Source organism: Microtus pennsylvanicus, chromosome 4 (genome assembly GCF_037038515.1).
Source record: "Microtus pennsylvanicus isolate mMicPen1 chromosome 4, mMicPen1.hap1, whole genome shotgun sequence".
Taxonomy (NCBI): domain Eukaryota; kingdom Metazoa; phylum Chordata; class Mammalia; order Rodentia; family Cricetidae; genus Microtus; species Microtus pennsylvanicus.
The window spans coordinates 85,904,349-85,922,309 of record NC_134582.1 but is presented as its reverse complement, the minus strand read 5'-3'; positions in this window follow the sequence as shown (position 1 = coordinate 85,922,309).

Genomic DNA, 17,961 nt, shown 5'->3' with positions numbered 1-17,961 from the left:
AAGGGTGCGGGGCTGCGTCCCCAACACCCCAGCCGCCTGCCCGGCTAGCTTTACCCGAAATAATTACACAGACACTGTATTCATTTAATCACTGCTTGGCCCTTAGCTCTAGCCCTTACTGTCTAATTCTGATATCCCAATCAACCCATCTCTAACAATCTGTGAGCACCGGTCTTACCGGGAAGATTCTAGTTCAGAGCTTCAATCAACAGAGTGGGAAAACAGATAGCAAAGGTGTGCCAGTCCCCTAGACAAAAGGGGATGGGTTTTTGTGGACTTGAGTGCCCATAATGAACGGGTAAAAAGAGGGCATCCTCCCTACATAATTTAGTTAAGGTGCCACTGGGATTTGCACATAGGTAAGGTGTAGGGGTTGAGAACAGAAAAGACTCAAAGATACCTCCAAGTTTGTGGCCTGGGTAGCAAATGTGTCATCAAGACGACAATAAAGGAAGCCACAGACCACCTGGACTCCAGGGAAGAATGAGAAATCAATTGACAGATTTGATTTGGACATAGTGACTCTGAAGTCTCTGGAAGAAGGTGGCTGGTGGGCAGGCTGATGTCTTGGTCTGCAGTTTAGGGAAGGTACCAGAACCTGGGACAAAAAAAAAAAAATATGAGACCTTTTGCAACCGATTGAGCACTTCCCTGCCACATTCTGGCTCACTTCCTGAGCACAAAGTATGCTTCCTGCTTCCCTGAAGATGAGCATAGCCATATGACTTGCTTTAGCTAATGGTGTGAAAATCACCAGGTCCCGTTTTCCCACTGACGGGATGGCAGTGTGATGGGTGTCCTGGGCCCCTGACTGAACACAGGGAGCAGATACTCTTGTTGATTCTTGATGGAGATTCTAGAGCAAGACAGAGAAAAAAATTGTTTAAAGTCATTGAGACTTGAGGACGGTGTGCAGAAAAGCACATATGAGACACAGGCATAGACTAGGATGCACTTAAAACCATGAAATTAGATGAGATCACTGTGTACAAAGGTGCTGAGAGCTGAGTGCTCCAGTCACAACCAGATAGTAAGAAAACAGGAAACTCCAGGGAAGGAAACTGCTCTCTCATAAGAGACTTTAGAAAGCCACCGTCCTTCCTGTTGGGCCTTTGCTGGACACTGATCATGCTTTGCATCTTGGTCTTGAATTTTCCAAACTCTAGAACTCTGAGTCCAGTCGGTGGTGCTTTGCTGTAACAGTGCAAACAGACTCGGTCAAAGCTGCTCAGGAAAAAAGAAATTAGAGGTCAAGTGAAGAAACTGTCTCGTGGACATGTCAGCTGTGTCCAGTGCAGTCTGCAGACCAAGGGCAGAGTTGTGCAGCTTGACAGCATGTCAGCTGTGTCCAGTGCAGCCTGAAGACTGAGGCCAGAGCTGTGCAGCTTGAAGCAATTGTGCACATCTGCCTCTCTTGGTTTCAGAAATGACAATGGTAGGAGAGGTGGATGGCAAATATGGACAAGAGAAATAAAAGAAACTTTTCTGTTCAAGGGAACAGAGAGGGGGAGAAGGTCAAAGAAGGGCATTTTAATATAAAATATTATTAAGCTGTAAGTGTAGTTCAGTTAGTAGAGTACTTGCTCAGAATGCACAAAATCCTAGGTTCTGACCTAGCATTGCACAAATGAGGTTTGGTGGCAGAAACCCATAATCCCAGCACTCGGGATGTAAAGGCAAGAGGACCAGAAGGAATTCAAAGTCTCCCTCAGCTACGTAGAAAGTTCAAGGCCAGCCTGGAATACAGGAGACCTTATCTCAAAATTAAATTAATTGCTGAGCAGTGGTGGCACAAGCCTTTAATTCCAGTACTTGGGAGGCAGAGGCAGGCAAACCTCTCTTAGTTAGAGGCCAGCCTGGTCTACAAGAGCTAGTTCCAGGACAGGCTCCAAAGCTACACAGAGAAACCTTGTCTCGAAAAACAAAACAAAACAAATTTAAAAATTAATTAATTGACTAATATAAAAAGAAAAAGGATGACCAATTTTGTAGTAAAAAGAACAGGAACAGTGTGGAGGAGAAGGAGGAAGAAAAGGAGGAAGACAGGGAAGAGAGAACCACCCTGGACCAGTCAAAGCCACACCCCAGTACATCTCTGCATTCAGTGCCTATGACTTCCCACTGCCATGCCCAAAATAAAGGCTGAGAGAGATAAAGCCCAGTGAAGGATGAGCCACCGAGAAACTCTGCAAGGCTGTCTGCTACACCTGCTCCTTCAAGTCAGAGGCACAGCCTGAAAAGATCCCCACAGAGAAGGGAGAGAAAGGACCTAGAGGGAAAAGGAGGAAAACTGAATCTGGTGAGGATGGAGCAGGCCTCAGAAGATGCCAAATAAACCAGGCACAGAAAGCCCGGGGCGCTAGAGAGGCCAAGTAAAGTGTGTGCATTTTTGATAGCTTGTGCTTCTGATGACTGTGCAGTCTGAAATCCTCTGTCTTATCCCATTTTATAAAAATGCAGAATTTTGTTTTATTTAAAAAAAACTGTGTTGTTAGCACATAGTACACTTCCTTGTTTGGAGGGTGTCCTGGTTTGCTTTCGGTTGCTGTGATAACACCATGACCAAAAGCTGCGTGGGGAGGAGACGGTTGGTCTGGCTTGCATATCCAGATCACAATGCATCACTGAGAGAAGACAAGATACATACTCAAACAAGGCGAGAACTAAAGCAAAGCCATGCAGGAAGGCTGCTTGATACTTTGTTCCCTGTGGTTTGCTCAGCCCACTTTCTTACACAGTCCAGGACCATTTGCCCAAGGGTGGCACCACCCACAGTGGGCTGGGCCCTCCTGCATCAATCATTAATCAAAAAATGCCCCCAAAATTTCATGCAGTCCAGTCTGACGGAGGCATTCTGTAAATTAAGATTTTTTTTTTCCCAGATGACCCTAGCACACTAGGAAGGTAGGGGTGGGATTTGTCTCTGACCAAAAGTCACCCAAACCAAACTGACATGGGTAATTGCTTTTCCCTGGTAGAGTTTTCAAAGACTCCACTTGGGACCCAGGAGGATTGCCTGATAGTGACACACCTGGCCACCTTTGCACAAAATTCCTTGTGATATGGGGAAATACGCAGAAGTCATTCTTGGGTCCTCCCCATCTCCATCAACAGCACCTGCCTCCATCAGGTGTCAATCATCCTCCATAAACACCCCCTGTGCGGAGCACCGCTGCATGGCCTAGTGGCTTTGTGCATTCATTAGGTTGTCCATCCAGGAAGGGGAGGTTGGACGTTGTTGAGTGTTGCTAGACACTGTCTGCCCAGGTATGACCTCAGGTGACTATTTTCTCTTTGTTGTCCTTTGAAAATCCTTTATCCTAATAAAATTCCTGAGTCCTGACTTGAATCAACATTCTTCTTGTCTTTGTGTCTTCCAGGTACCTTATTGTCACTAACAACCCAGGACCAGTTAAAGTAAATTCCTCCTTTAAGGGAATATGAATTTTTCTAACCTTCTACCAACCATCAGAGTCAAAATACATCTTTGCATTTTTTTCTTCTTGCATTACTTTATCATGGCGTTCCCTTTACTAAACTTGCTGTCTCACCCGCTCAGTTCATTCTCTACCCTTCTTCCTTCTCATGGTTTCTAGTGCATTTGAAGATATACACAGCATCTAAGATGGCAGCATGCTTACCATGAATGTTTGCTTACTGTTTGCTCCCTCTTCGGGGAAGATAAAATTCAAGTGCAATGAGCTGTACAAACCTGAAGTGTTTTAATTCTGTCAGGAAACCAAACATTACCACAACTCAAAAATTGTCCACAAGTCCTTACACAGAGTTAGTCCCAGCACCACCTCCAAAGCCATAATCATCAGCTGCTCTGTCCCCCACTTTTAGATTGATGTTCCAGTTGTAGGATTTCATATTAAATACAATTATACCATTTTTGCTCTGTTGTGCGAAGCTTCTTTCCCTCACCGTAACCATTTTTCTTGGTTGGTTTTTAGCCTTATCTGTGTCCCCTACATAGGTTGGTATTGCATTCCTCTTTGCTGATAGCTAGTGTTCTCCTGCATACAAACCACAGTTTGTTTTTCCACTCTCCTGTTGATGAACATTTTGGCGGCTTCCAGCTTTAGGTTATGATAAACAGAGCTTCTGTGAAGTCATTTTCAGAACCGTGTTTGTTATTCTTGGGCCTAGAGAGTAGGATTGCTGAGTCATAGCAGGGGAATTATGATTAGTTTTCGAAGGATCTGCCAGACAATCTTCAAAAATGGTTGTGTTATTTTATATTCCCTCGCCTGCACTGTCATATAAGTATTGCACACTAATCGATTGTGTCACACACTGTGTGTGAACGCTGGCTTTTCCTCTGTGTGTAGTAGTTGCGCTTCTGCCGGCTCTTAAGAACCACACTTTTAAGTTGGGCAGTGGTGGCACACACTTTTAATCTCAGAACTCAGGAGGCAGAGGCAGGTGGATCTCTGTGAGATCGATCAAGGCCAGCCTAGCCTACAGAGCAAGTTCCAGGACAGCCAGAGAAACCCTGTCTCGAAAAATAAAAAGCAAAACAACAAAAAAGACAAAACAAACAAACAAACAAAAAGATCACTCTTTTCCCTGAGTATCAATTGAGAAAAAAATTCCTTTAAATAAAGCCAGATACAATGAGATACACACACACACACATATATGTGTGTGTGTGTGTGTGTATAGAGAGAGAGAGAGAGCACCAAGCTCTCCCTTCCCAAAGCTATTCCCATGCCTTCCCTACCACACAGAGGGCCAAAAAAAAGCTCTCCCCTCCCTTAGGTTGCTTCTTGTTAAGTAACTTTGGTTATAGTATCATGAAAAGTACCTGATCCACATGGCACTGATTGTGTCACAAAATCCATATTCTATAATTATTACTATAGACACTCAATTGGACCAGCTCTGTGGAAATTTAATCTAAAAGTGGAAGAAAGCAACTGATGATTATGGCTTTGGACATGATGCTGGGACTGACTCTGTATAAGGACTTGAGGACAGTTTTTGAGTTGTGTGCATCCTAACCTGCAATATGAAGTGTGTTTGTGCTATCATTCCCTGCAATACTTGGTGTGCCTGTCCTTCCCTGCAATACTGTGTGTGTGTCCGTCCTTCCCTGCAATACTGTGTGTGTGTCCGTCCTTCCCTGCAATACTGTGTGGGTGTCTGTCCTTCCATACAGTACTGTGTGTGTCTGTCCTTTCATACAGTACTGTGTGTGTCTGTCCTTCCATGCAGTACTGGTGTGTCTGTCCTTCCATGCAGTACTGGTGTGTCTGTTCTTCCCTGCAATACTGTGTGTGTCTGTCCTTCCATACAGTACTGTGTGGGTGTCTGTTCTTCCCTGCAATACTGTGTGTGTCTGTCCTTCCATACAGTACTGTGTGTGTCTGTCCTTCCATGCAGTACTGTGTGTCTGTCCTTCCATGCAGTACTGTTGTGTCTGTTCTTCCCTGCAATGCTGTGTGTCTATGCTATTGTTCTCTGCAATACTGTATGCATCCGTCTTATAATTCCATGCAATAGTCACATCACCCTTTATAACTGGCATTACCTCAGTTCTTCAGCCTCCTCAGTCCTGCTCACTTGAGCCCACACGCCAGTGTATACCCCAAAGCTGCAGTTCCTAGAATACAATTCTATGCCCCCCAAAGGTTTTCACCGTCTTATTTCCTCACCCTTATATACCCACTCTTGGGAAATCTCTAGTCGTCCTTCAAAATAGAGCTCAGCTGTTGCCTTTCCTCATCGTAGGCTATATTGCCTGAGCCATTCTCTTCCCTGACCCAGCCTTGCAGCACTGAGCTTTGTTGGGGTCTCTGATGGGCCCAGACTCAGGCACGCAACCATCCCTAACAGTATCCCTAGAGTAGCTCCATGATTCCACCCTTGCGTGTCATTTTTCTCCTAAGGAGTACCACTTCCACTGTCAGCTTTATGAGCTTGGATTGCGATTTTCCCATCATGTTTCCCCCTGACGCTTTAGGCCACGCTTTTTGTGCTTCTTTTATAGGCCTGTAGAGAAGGATTTAATTAAACCATACTTAATAGAATGGCTGCCTCTCTGCCACAGGCAGAGCAATCTGGGCTTAGGAAAAAAGCCTCAATACTTGGTGTGGCGATGCTCACGTAAGTGTGGAAAGGGCTGGGAAGATGACCCTATGGGTAAGAGGACTTGTTGCAGGAGCACAGGGACCTGAGTTCGAACCCCTGGCGCCCATGTAAAAAGCTGTGATAGGTGTCTTCTGTAACCCCAGCACTGCAGAAGGCAGAGACAGGAACATCACTGGGGCTTGCTCACTGCCAACCTAGCTCCAGTCTCAGGGAGAGACTCCGCATCAGGGGAATACGGTGGAGAGTAACAGAGCAGAGGACCCAAGGTCCTCCTCTGGCCTCCACATGGGCACATGTTTGTGTGCCCACGCACATGTATACACACACACACACACACACATCTGTGTACACCCCACAAGTATGTATACACACACACACACACACACACATCTATGTACACCCCACAAATAATAATAAAACAAATGTGACAAAAAAGGCAGACTGGCATTAGTCCGGGGATATGCAGCTCTGAAATTCTGTAGCCTGTCTTTTGTACTTGTAACCTTTGGTGACCAAATGGTTGTTAATGCTCCAGATGTCACATCGCCAATGAAGGCAGGAAGGAGGGCGAGAGAAAGACCCTGGCAAACATATCCATCTGCTGTTCTGTGGACAGAAAGTGCCACTAGGCGGTTCCTGGCAGAATTCTGATTTCTCGAAGGCCCTGACACATATTATAGCTCAGTAGGCAAAAAGCTGCTTTTGGTCTTTTAAACTTTTAGAGTGGGGGGTTGGGCGGGGGCTGGGGAGATGGATTGGTGAGTAAAGTACCTGCCTTGCAAGCAAGAGGACCCAAGTTCAACTCTAGCGCCCACATCAAGACCTGGGTGTGATGGCGCACTTGTAATCCCATTGATAAGGGGAGACACAAACAAAAGGGTCCATTGAGGCTTCTAACTGCCTACTAAGAAGCCCCAGGTCGCAGGGAAGGACCTTGTCTCAAAATAATACACACACGTATTACACACATGCACAACACACAAACACTCCCACATAGATTTAAGCACACACACGCAAAAGCAGGTTGGAATATTGCGTTAATGAATAGTGAACAAGAACTACCACGAGAACATGCCATTTAAGACAAGACTTAAAAGCCAGGTGATGGCGGCACACACCTTTAATCCCAGCACTTGGGAGGCAGAGGCAGGAGGAACTCTGTGAATTCAAGGCCAGCATGGTTCTCAGAGTGAGTTCCAGGACAGGCAGGGTAAAGCAGTGAGACCCTGACTCAAAAAAAAAGCAAAAAAGAAGAAAAAGAAGAAAGAGGGGAGGTGTAAAGGAGAGATGGGGATTTTACTGTGAAGTTTGCTATGAGCTCTAATCTCAGCACGATGTAACAATGAATGGCTCCTTATTGAGAATTAACTAGATCTGTTTGACCTGCCTTGTGTGCTGTGTGTGTGCGTGCATGCTTGCATGTGTGTGTGTGTGTGTGTCTCCCCATTTACTTTGTATTTCACCGATAGTCTGAGATTGCCCTTAGATTCTGGGAATCTGTGAATCAAGTCATGACCTCCATTATTTTGGCATTAACCTCAAGGTAAAATTCCACTCTTAAGCTGACCTTTATGTCTCTCCATTCTTCACCCCTCAGGTAAAGAAGATTGGATGAAGCCTCCAAATGCTCCGAAGATTCTGAAGGGGTGAAAATGGAAGCGTGGAGAGTCTATGTGTTCCGTATCATCCTTAGCAGCTTCAGTGAAATGACTGACGATTCCCAGAGTCAGAAATAATCCAGATTTAATTGGCCAAGGTATTTTAAGGTTCCATCTTTTTCTCTTTTTCTCCTGCCTTGGTAAAGCTAGGAATTATGCTTCAAACATTGAGAATCTTGGTTCAGTAGTTACTAAGACAACGTATTAAATTAAAAAAAAAAAAAGACTCTCCCAGTTCATATACCAACATCCTAGTACTGTGTTTCATAGTTTGTCTGGGCACCATGTCTGTTCTTTAGGATATAAGTTAACACTTCCTCTCCTCTACGCAGAATCCTTCAGCCATCATGAAGAACCTCCCTCCGATTACACACTATGGAGACAGGTTATCTGTTAGTGTGTACTCAGGCCAGCCTGACCAAATCTCAGCAAATACAGTAGTCAGGAGATGTCTGTTGCGGACTGGCCCAGGCCCCGAGCCAACACGAGAGCCCCACAGCCCTTCCATAAAATAATGAATATTCACAGAAAACCTGTACACATCTCCCCTTACATTTCAAATTATCTTTGGGTTATTTCTGATAGTAATAAGATGTAAATCCTATATCATTCTCTATGGAACCACTCAGGAAATCCAGAGAGGAAAACAAAAGCCCATCCATATTCAGAACCCACATTTTTTCCTACATGTTTTGGGTCCCTTCAGCTACAAATGTACCATGTGTAGATGGCTGGCTGAAGCCTGAGATTTTTGTCTGTGTGTTTTCTTAATTCCTTGTGAGGCATGTGGGGCTGAGCTTAAACTACAGGCCACAAGTTTTGGGGTCATGGAACTAAACAAGGAAATCATCAAACAATTGTCAACAGAGAAGGCTTCTGTAAGTCCAGACCTCTAAATCAAAATTGTGATGAATCTGAGGAGCTCCTGGCAGCACCCACCTTTGCCCCCTGGCTTGGGGAAGCCCGGGGTTCTGAACACACCACACTCACCCTTTGTACCATATATACCACCGCAACATACAACACCCAGAGACACCTCAGCTCAGACCCCAGGCTGTTCCACGTTAGGAATTGCAGAGTTTTTACTGTGCGGGCAGTTTTCTGCTCTTAGAGAAACAAAATAGCTTAACTATTGGGGGCTTGTAGTATTGTTGATCCTTGGTATCTGCGTACCCAGCTGGGGCATCTTTCAATTAAAAGATGTTAGACTGTTTGGTCTTGAAAACCGTTGTTTGACTCCCTGACTTAGGTTTTATTAAAAAAAAAAAAGTTGGATGGACTTTTGGCTTGGGATTAGGACAGAATTGTCAACATTGTTCAAAACAGGCCTCGGCGCTACCTCTGCTGTTTGTAGTATGTGTTTATGCAAAATAGCAATCTCAGCACTGACCACTTATGGTAAGACATAAATCAACTCTGAAAATGACAAATATCATCTATATCCTTACATTTTAGTCAAGATTTAATTCTTTATGTAAAAACAGCAAAGCACATCCAGGTATCTCTTTAGTCTGCAAATTTGCTGTCGTTTTTCATAAATTATGCAAATAGATGTATACTTTAGAATTATTTAGAATTAAACTTCTCTATGACTTGTTATCAGTAAACATTTTGTTTGTGTACCTGTTTTATGTGCCTGTATTGTCACATAGATGTGAAGGTTTCCCAGGTGTAGCAAGTGTAAAATGTTGTAGAACGTGTCTTAAATCTGAGCAATGAAGCTCTGGCAAGTGCGCCAGATGATGTGAGTGAAGTTCTCTGGTAGAATAGAACTGATCTCCATGGAGACGCAAGCCTTCCTAAGACACGGAAGCTTGGGAGCAAAAGATGCCTTAAGAGCACACGACTCAACCTGTTTGATGTTCCCTACAGAGGAGGGAAGTCACAGAGGAGCCAATTCACTCTCTCAAAGCCAGCTCACAAGGGAAACTAAATCCCAGCTCTTCTGCACGGCTCCTGAAGATTAGGCCGTGGGCTTCTTCCCCGGGCTTCTGTCTGTTCCTGTGCTGGATGTCAGGTGTGCTGCGCTGGGTGCTAGAAACACAGAGGGGACCGAGATAGGGACTCATCAAAGAACTGGCAGTATTAGGAACCTACATGAGGGAAAAGAGAAGTGGAAAGATCTTGATTTAGAGAGGGACGGGAGGGGGGAGGTATGACAAACTGAATGGGCTGGGGATGTAGATGGGGTACCGATGGAGTGCGTGGCAGAATGTGCAAGGCCCTGGAGTCAATCCCAAGGACCAGAATGATTTTTTTAATTTTTAAAAAGTGTGTGTGTCTGTGTGTAGTATATGTGTGTATGGTGTGTGTGTGGTGTGTGTGTGTGTGTGGTATGTGTGTGTGTGGTATGTAGTATGTGTGGTGTATTTGTTTAGTATGTATGTCTGCGTGTGTATAAGTATGGTGTGTCTGTGTGTTTGTGTGTCTGTGTGGTGTGTCTGTCTGTTTCTGTGTGCCTCTGTGTGTGTGTGCTCACGCACACACGCTGTGTGCAGGGGCACATTTGGCACAGTGCACATTTAAAGGCCAGAGAACAGCTTCCTTTGTAGAGTGAGGTCTCTCCTTCCCCCCTTGTGTGGACTCTGGGGGTGGATCAGACATTGCCAGACTTGTGTGGCAACCATCCCACTGAGCTGACTCACTGGCCCCAGAGTTATCATTTTCAAGGGCAGAAAGTAGCGTTGTGAGCATCAGGTTGAAGAAATGAATGTGGTTTGCTGGTGGACAGACTGAGTCAGGTGGAGACATTTGTCGTGAGGAGATGTCTGGATGACTGGGAAATGTCATGGTAACATATGAGTGATGCTTTGAAATGATGCCATCTTTTAATTACAGGCATGCCCTTGAACTGCCAGAAAATTTTTGAGTTGAATATGGCTCGTTAAAATTAGGTTAATGAATATCAAAGTTTTGGCCTTATTTTGTAGAAAGCGCTTTTCTTGGTTTATGATTTAAAGTGTCACAAGAGCAAGCAAGATGGCTCAGCGGGTGAAAAGCACCTGCGGCCAAGCCTGAGGACCTGAGTTCGATCTCCAGGACCCAATGATAAAAGAAGAGGACCAACTCCTGCACATGTCCTTCTCATCCACACTCACCATGGCACCCACAAGTGCTGCACCCACACAATACAGATATGTGTGCAAAACAAACATTAATAAATAAACAAAATCAAATAAAGTGTCGCAGTAATGATCATTAGGGCTTGAAGAGACTGCATTTGCACCATTTCAAGCATGTTTGATCTGCACCATGGCACAATAATCAGTTCTATTTGCCTTCTAGACAGCAAACAAAACAAAAATCCATTTCCTCAAGGAGTTCAGAGCCTACTTAAGGAACAACCACACCACTGATGGCAGACACTGACCCCACTGTCTTACTAACAACTACTGACTATGGTCCAAGACTCTAAGAAAAGGCACACCCGCACACAAACCAACTCTATGACGAAGTGATTAAATTACAGAAGAAATATGGTCGTACACTCACCACCAGTCCTACTGGTCTCTCTCTCTCTCTCTCTCTCTCTCTCTCTCTCTCTCTCTCTCCCCCCCCCTTTCCCTCCCTCCCGCTCCCCCCACTCATGCTACACTGCACACCATCTTGGTTAGGATTAATGACACGTGACTGAGACTTCATTCTGCTCACATACTAAAATGGAGAATTGGGAAAACGGCTCAGAAGTTAAACATTTGCGGCTTCTAAATTATCAGATTATCCACCGAAAATTTTATCCAAATTACCTAAATATCTGCCTTGATTTCTTTTGTTCATTTCTGTAAGTGGACCCACAGGGTAAGATTAAGTCAGCCAAAGGAATGTGTGTTTACCTACTTATCTGGTACACTGGGAAAGGAAGGTATATTTATCCAAATCTGGGTTGCTTAGCAACCTCATCAGCTTTCCATTCTAGTTAACTAGCGGTGGATGGAGCCTGACAGCGTCGCAGGCTCCAGCGAACATTCTCATCTTCACAGGAGGCTGAGAGCCAAGGTCAGCAGCTGAGCTGCCGTGACAGTAGAATCAATGCTTTTTGTGTTTGTAAAGTAGCAGGATTTGGGATGTGAAAGGGGCCTGAAGTGTTGTTTTCATCTAAGTGCCGTCTTCGCTGCAGCCATAAAGATCCAACTCTACCTGAGCATCTGCCAAAATTAGTGAACTACCAAGTTCAAACCTTTACCCCACAAGCACCGGGCTGCTTAAATTTTAACAGAAGTCATGGCTTGAAAATACCAACAATGTTTAATCATTTTTGTTTTATTATTTTTTTGAATGGAAAAAACACTATCAAAGTTTACCTGTTATTTGACCCATAGCCTTCTTTCTAATAATGACCTAAAAATCTCCCCCATCAGTTATGGTTGACCTCCTGGTGATACACAGATTAATAGAGATGGGTTAAATTAAAGCATAAGAGTTAGCCAGAAATATGCTTAAGGTATTGGCCAAACAGTATTACAAATATGATTTTTGTGTGGTGATTTCGGTTTTGAGCTGCTGGGCAGCTGGGAAACAAACAAGTGGCCTCCTACAACACTTAACAAGTGCCCTGCAAGAACCAGAGAAGAAAACTAGGATATATTGGCTATCTTCATTGTTAACTTATTAAATGAATTGATAATTCAAAGACTGTTAATACAAAGATTATTGAGTAGGGTTTAGATGTCTGATGCTAGTATAAGCTTGAATTATAACATGTATTTACTACATATACGGTAAATATATATTTCATATAAATGTATATATACAGAAAAACAGGTTGTATATTGAGTGCTCCTATGCCCATTTCATTTCTGTTGTTGTGGGAAAATATCCTGACCAGTTGGGTGTGGCAGCATATGCCTTTCATCCAAATATTCAGGAGGTAGAGGCAAGTGGTAGTTTGAGACCAGCCTGGTCTGCATAACAAGTTCCAGGGCAGTGAGAACTACATGGTGAGACCCTGTGTTGGGAAAAAACAAACAGACAAAATAACAACAAAATCCTGACCAAAAGAAACTCCGAGGAAAAAAAAGTTTAGTTGGTTTACAACTCCACATTCTAGTCCATGATTGTAGGGAAATCAAGGCAGGTAAAGCAAACTGCATCCAGAGTCAAGAGCAGAGAGAAATACAGGCATGCACGCTTAGCACTCGGCTAGCCCCCTCTACTGCGATACTGTCCAGAGCCCAATGTCAGGGAATGGTGCCACTCACCAGGGACTGGGCTCTCCTACATTAATAACAATCAAGACCATCCCTCACAGACATGCGCCTAGGTCGCCCTGGTCTAGACAATTCCTCACTTGAAACTTTCTTCTGAAGGGATTCCACGTGGTGTCACGTTGATATTTAAAGCTAATTTAAAGCTAACAGTCGTGTGTGCAAACACTAGCCTCCTATTTTGCGGAACAGGAAAGTGAGCCAGAGATGGGAACCAACTCCATGGCCAGCACTGAATAGTTGCCAGGGCCAGAATCAGCTCTGATTCCAACCAGGTACCTTTCTTTCCCCCTTCTGCTGTCAGTGCTAAAGCCACGCTCACTACTGTTGTTATTCAGCCTTCGACTGTTTTCTGTGCGTTCATTTCCTCCTAGTTATAGTCCCATCCATGGTGTCTGTCTCTTGACTCTAAGGAGCAGCTAATTGGGGCAATTAGGTGAATTATAGTGAGTTAACAGGCAGTAAGTACATCCAAAGAAATTGGTCCATGAGTTTATGAAGAATCCTTAGTGCTCTGTGTTATCTGGATGCAGTGTGATACGTGATATCCTTGTCCTGCTGCAGTTTCTTACACTGATCCGCCTCCTTCAACAATACACAAAAGCTCCAGAGCACAGATCATGGGTGGAACATGTATGATTTCATATCTGTGTGTAATAAAGTTCTATTGCAGCCGGGCAGTGGTGGCGTACGCCTTTAATCCCAGCACTCGGGAGGCAGAGGCAGGCGGATCTCTGTGAGTTCAAGGCCAGCCTGGTCTACAAGAGCTAGTTCCAGGACAGGAACCAAAAAGCTACGGAGAAACCCTGTCTCGAAAAATCAAAAAAAAAATAAAAAATAAAGTTCTATTGCGTGTTCCCCGGTCCCAGATCATACCTTAGCGATGATACAAATTGAGGAGCCCTTGAACTGCCTTTCAGTTCCCAAAGAAAACACATACAATACAAGATTCAGTTGTATCCACTGAGAAAGATACTTCAAAGTACCTTCTTAGAGGATAAAAATGAAGGCATGTCTTTTTGTCTTTCTCAATTATCCTTTTCTAACCCTAACAAAATCACAATTAACTGGATAGCTATTGAAAGAATAACAACATGAAACAGATTAAAATTTCCAGCAGCATCAAAGTGTGTCTACTACAAAGGATGCCACTTGTGTTCCCAGTTCTCTGTGCCTCTTAGGGACAACTGCGGACAGTTACCTAGGTATTGGTCCACACAGGCAAAAACAAACAAACAAAAATGTGTGCATACATTTTCTTGAGTCTTTTCATGTCAAATGGAGTAAATTCTCCCATTAAAATATTATGTGCATATGTGTGTGTCTGCGTGTGTGTATGTATGCATGAATGCAAGTGTCTACCAAGAACAGAAGAGGGTGTTGGATCCCTGGAGCTTGAGTTGCAGGTGGTTGTGAGCCAGCCAGTATGGCTGCTGGGAACCGAACTCTGGTCTTCTATAAGAGCAGCATGCGCTCTTAAGCATGGAGCCGTCTCTGACCTCCGTTCTTTTATTAAGCTGGCACTTTCCCATATGAATGTCTCTATTTTATTGCAACAGCGTCTTACAGGTAGGCATTGCTCTTTTCTTCCAGTTTTTACATTGAAACGCATGCTCTTAGTTATTCAGAATGTCCTCAGCTGTGCTCAAGGCCCAGCTGTGGCCCACGCATCGGATGAAAGTGAGCACCCTGAATCTCTGAATTACTCTCTAGGGTGGGTGCTTGTGGCATCTCTGTTTTCCCTGTGAGGAAACTGAGAAAAGGGCCATGAAGTCGCTTGTCCTAGGTCATGTGACTAGTAAAACACAACAGTCACCTGACTCAGGTGATTTTACTCAAGACTCCATGGTGACCTGTGCTGGGCTCTGCTTATTCTTGATTCCTGCAACCAAGCTGTTGGTGCCTAGAGTTGAGCTGCTGAGCACAAGTCATCTTGATGCTGGTCACAGTGGCGCAGGCCTTGGATCCAGCACTCGCAGGAGGAGGAGGAGCTGAAGTCAAGGTCAGTCTAGGCTACGTCTGCAGGAAGGGAGGGAGGAAGGAGGGAAGAGAAGAGGAAACAAATGAAATAGGAAAAGGACCCAAGGTCACGGAGATGGCTTAGTTGGTAAAACACCTGTCTTGCAAACCTGAGACCCTTAGTTCAGATGCCCAGAACCCACATAAAAGCTGGGTATAGTGCATGTTTGTAATCCCAGTGACATCAAGATGGAAGACAGACACAAGAAGATCCCTGCAGCTCACTGGACAGCTAGCCTAGCAGATTTGGTGAAGTTCCAGGCCAGTGAGAGACCCTGTCTCAAACACCACAAAAGTGTCTAAGGAAAAGCACACACACACACACACTGTTCTTACATGTGTACACTTACCTACACATAAAAAAATGCTTTTCCTAAACCAGACAGTGGTTGCACGTGCCTTTAATCCCAGCATTTGGGAAGCACAGGCAGGTGAATCTCCGTGAGTTCAAGGCCAGCCTGGTCTACAGAGTGAGCTCCAGGACAGCAGGGCAGCCAGGGGCTACCCAAAGAAACCTTGTCTCAAAAAAAAATGCTTTTCCTAGAGTTTTATGTTGAACAAGCTGAGTGAGAAGGAAAGGTGAGGAAATGCTCCCGCGCCCATTCTGACAAGCTGCTGGCAGAGCGAGACAACAGCATCCTCCTGCAAACACGATCAGCTCCCTGCAAATGTGATGTCGCTTTAACCAGACAGGCACAGGGAGTGGGGGTGACAGCGCAAAGAGCTGTGGCTTTTAAATCCTGCAGAATGGCAGCTCAGAAGTCCTACAGTTTTGACCAAAGCTTCATATGGCACATGGTTTTAAATGAATGGTAAACATAATCTAAGCAGGCATTTAAAGGGAGAGTTTGTCTCAAGAAATCTTGCTTTAAAAAAACCAAACACAGCAACAGCTAAAACACCGGCTCCCCAGACAGAAGACAGACAGTTTTGTGCCTAGGAACAGCTTAAAAGCCAAAGTACATTCAATTCTATTTCCTGGATCCATTGTTTCTGGGATGCCAATTTTGCATTTCTTAAGGATGCTCTTGCAGGTTGCCCTTAGTGATTCTGACTTCAGAGACTTGAGGAGCACCTTGCCTGTGTTTTTGGGTTTTCAACATGGCTCCACCCTCCCCTTGCCAAGCATCAAGTGTAAACTACAGCTACCAGCTCCCTTTAGCACATTCAGTGCTAAGTAGCTCTCTGCTCTAATTTGACCCCTGACCTTCAAGGGAGCCAAAGCCCTGGCTTGTGTGTTAGCTGTGGCAAAAATATATGTGCATTTCGGGAAGCCTGGGGGTGTGAATCACCAGGAGGGTGACGGCTTCGATCTGAACGTGAGTGCTCTCTTGAACAGTTTCTTCACTGTTGTTAGCTGTGGTGGAGAGAAATTTAGAAGATCATAATGAAAAAAAACATAATTAATGAAGAAAGTTCAATGCCAAGTATATGCACTGTTTGGATCGTCAATGGGAAGAGGAATAGAAAAGGATAAATCAATGGTTTCTAGGGAAGGACACTAACTTGTGGATCTGAGGACAGTTCATCACTTCCCGGAGGCATGGTGGCAGGAGTGTGAGGCAGTGGGTCACATTGCATCCACAGTTAGGAATTTGAGAGAAACCATCGCTTAGGCCCATTGTCTTCTTTTCTCTTTTTCCCTCAGCCTGGAATCTGAGTCTGGGGGGTAGTACCACCCACAAGTAGGATGGGTCCATCCTTGCCCATCGCGGGCATGTGTCTTCCAGATACTCTAATCCCACTGAGTTGGCACTCAAGACTAGCCATCACCCCTACTTCCATCTCTTGATATCCCCTCATGGGTGTTGTATGTCACCGAGCCTCCTACAAAAGACACACCTTCCGTGACAGATTGAAGCTCAGTGACCACTGTCCACCTCTATATCATTCGAAACAGATGTGTGTGTCATTTATTTTAATGTAGAATGAAGTTTATTCTGATAAGGTGACCTCTGCTCCAGACAAAAGAACTAAGAAATCGAGGCAATCGTAGCAATGGTTCCTGAGAAGCGTTTGGCTTCACCTTGGCCTTATGTCATCTACACTGGAAAAACACTGTGGAAGACAGCAACCCAGACCAAAAGACCAGTACAGCTCATCTTTATGCATCATCCCACTTAAGGAGAGCTTTTTGTTGCCTTTAGACTCTTCCACGTTCTCTAGGTTGGAGAAGCACAGACTCCGTGGCAATTTTTCACAGTAGATCTGCCGATAAATTCTGTCTGAGGGAGAGACAATTGCCTTCTCTCTTCATTCTTGAAAAATAGCCAGCCTCGTGTCTCCTTATGAATTTATGTCATGGCCCACGCATGCTTCCTCTTTGGAAATTCTCCTTGGAATCGGTTATAAAATCATACTTCTTCCCCCACGAGCTAATGGGCTAAATTCCCTAACAGTTATTCATTTTGCATGTGTATGAAAACCAAGATTTTACCTTTTTTATTACATTATCTTTAACAATGTATCCAAGTGCTATTAAACATTCCAATTCAAGTCATTTATAAAACTACTCAAGCCACCCCTTCCTTTCGAGCCCATGAAACGCGGTAGATTCTCTTTGCGAGAGTGGCGTATGGAAATGCAATGACTCCCCTGAGCCCTGCTCAACTTCTCCATCTCTCAAATAATTTCCTCCACAATTTCAAATTCAATAACAAAAAGAGCACCGAGGCATTTTCCACCATTTACCATCATTTATTCAATTCTCAAATTTTCACTCTGGAGAACGGCCATGCACGCGTGTGAGTGAGATGCTCTGAGGGCCAAGTAAACTGACCTACATAAAGCGCAATCTCTGGGGCACGACGGGTGCTGAATAAACATTTATTAGTGGCACAAAAATCAAAGGTTGGCACAAAAGGCGGCATACACTGGGTCAGATGGGCAGTAGGCTAGAAGCAACTCGTGCAACTCCCCTGCTCCAGCCAGAACAGAAAGGCTCTTTGCTTTGCTACATGAAGTAGACACCAAACAGGAGGGCG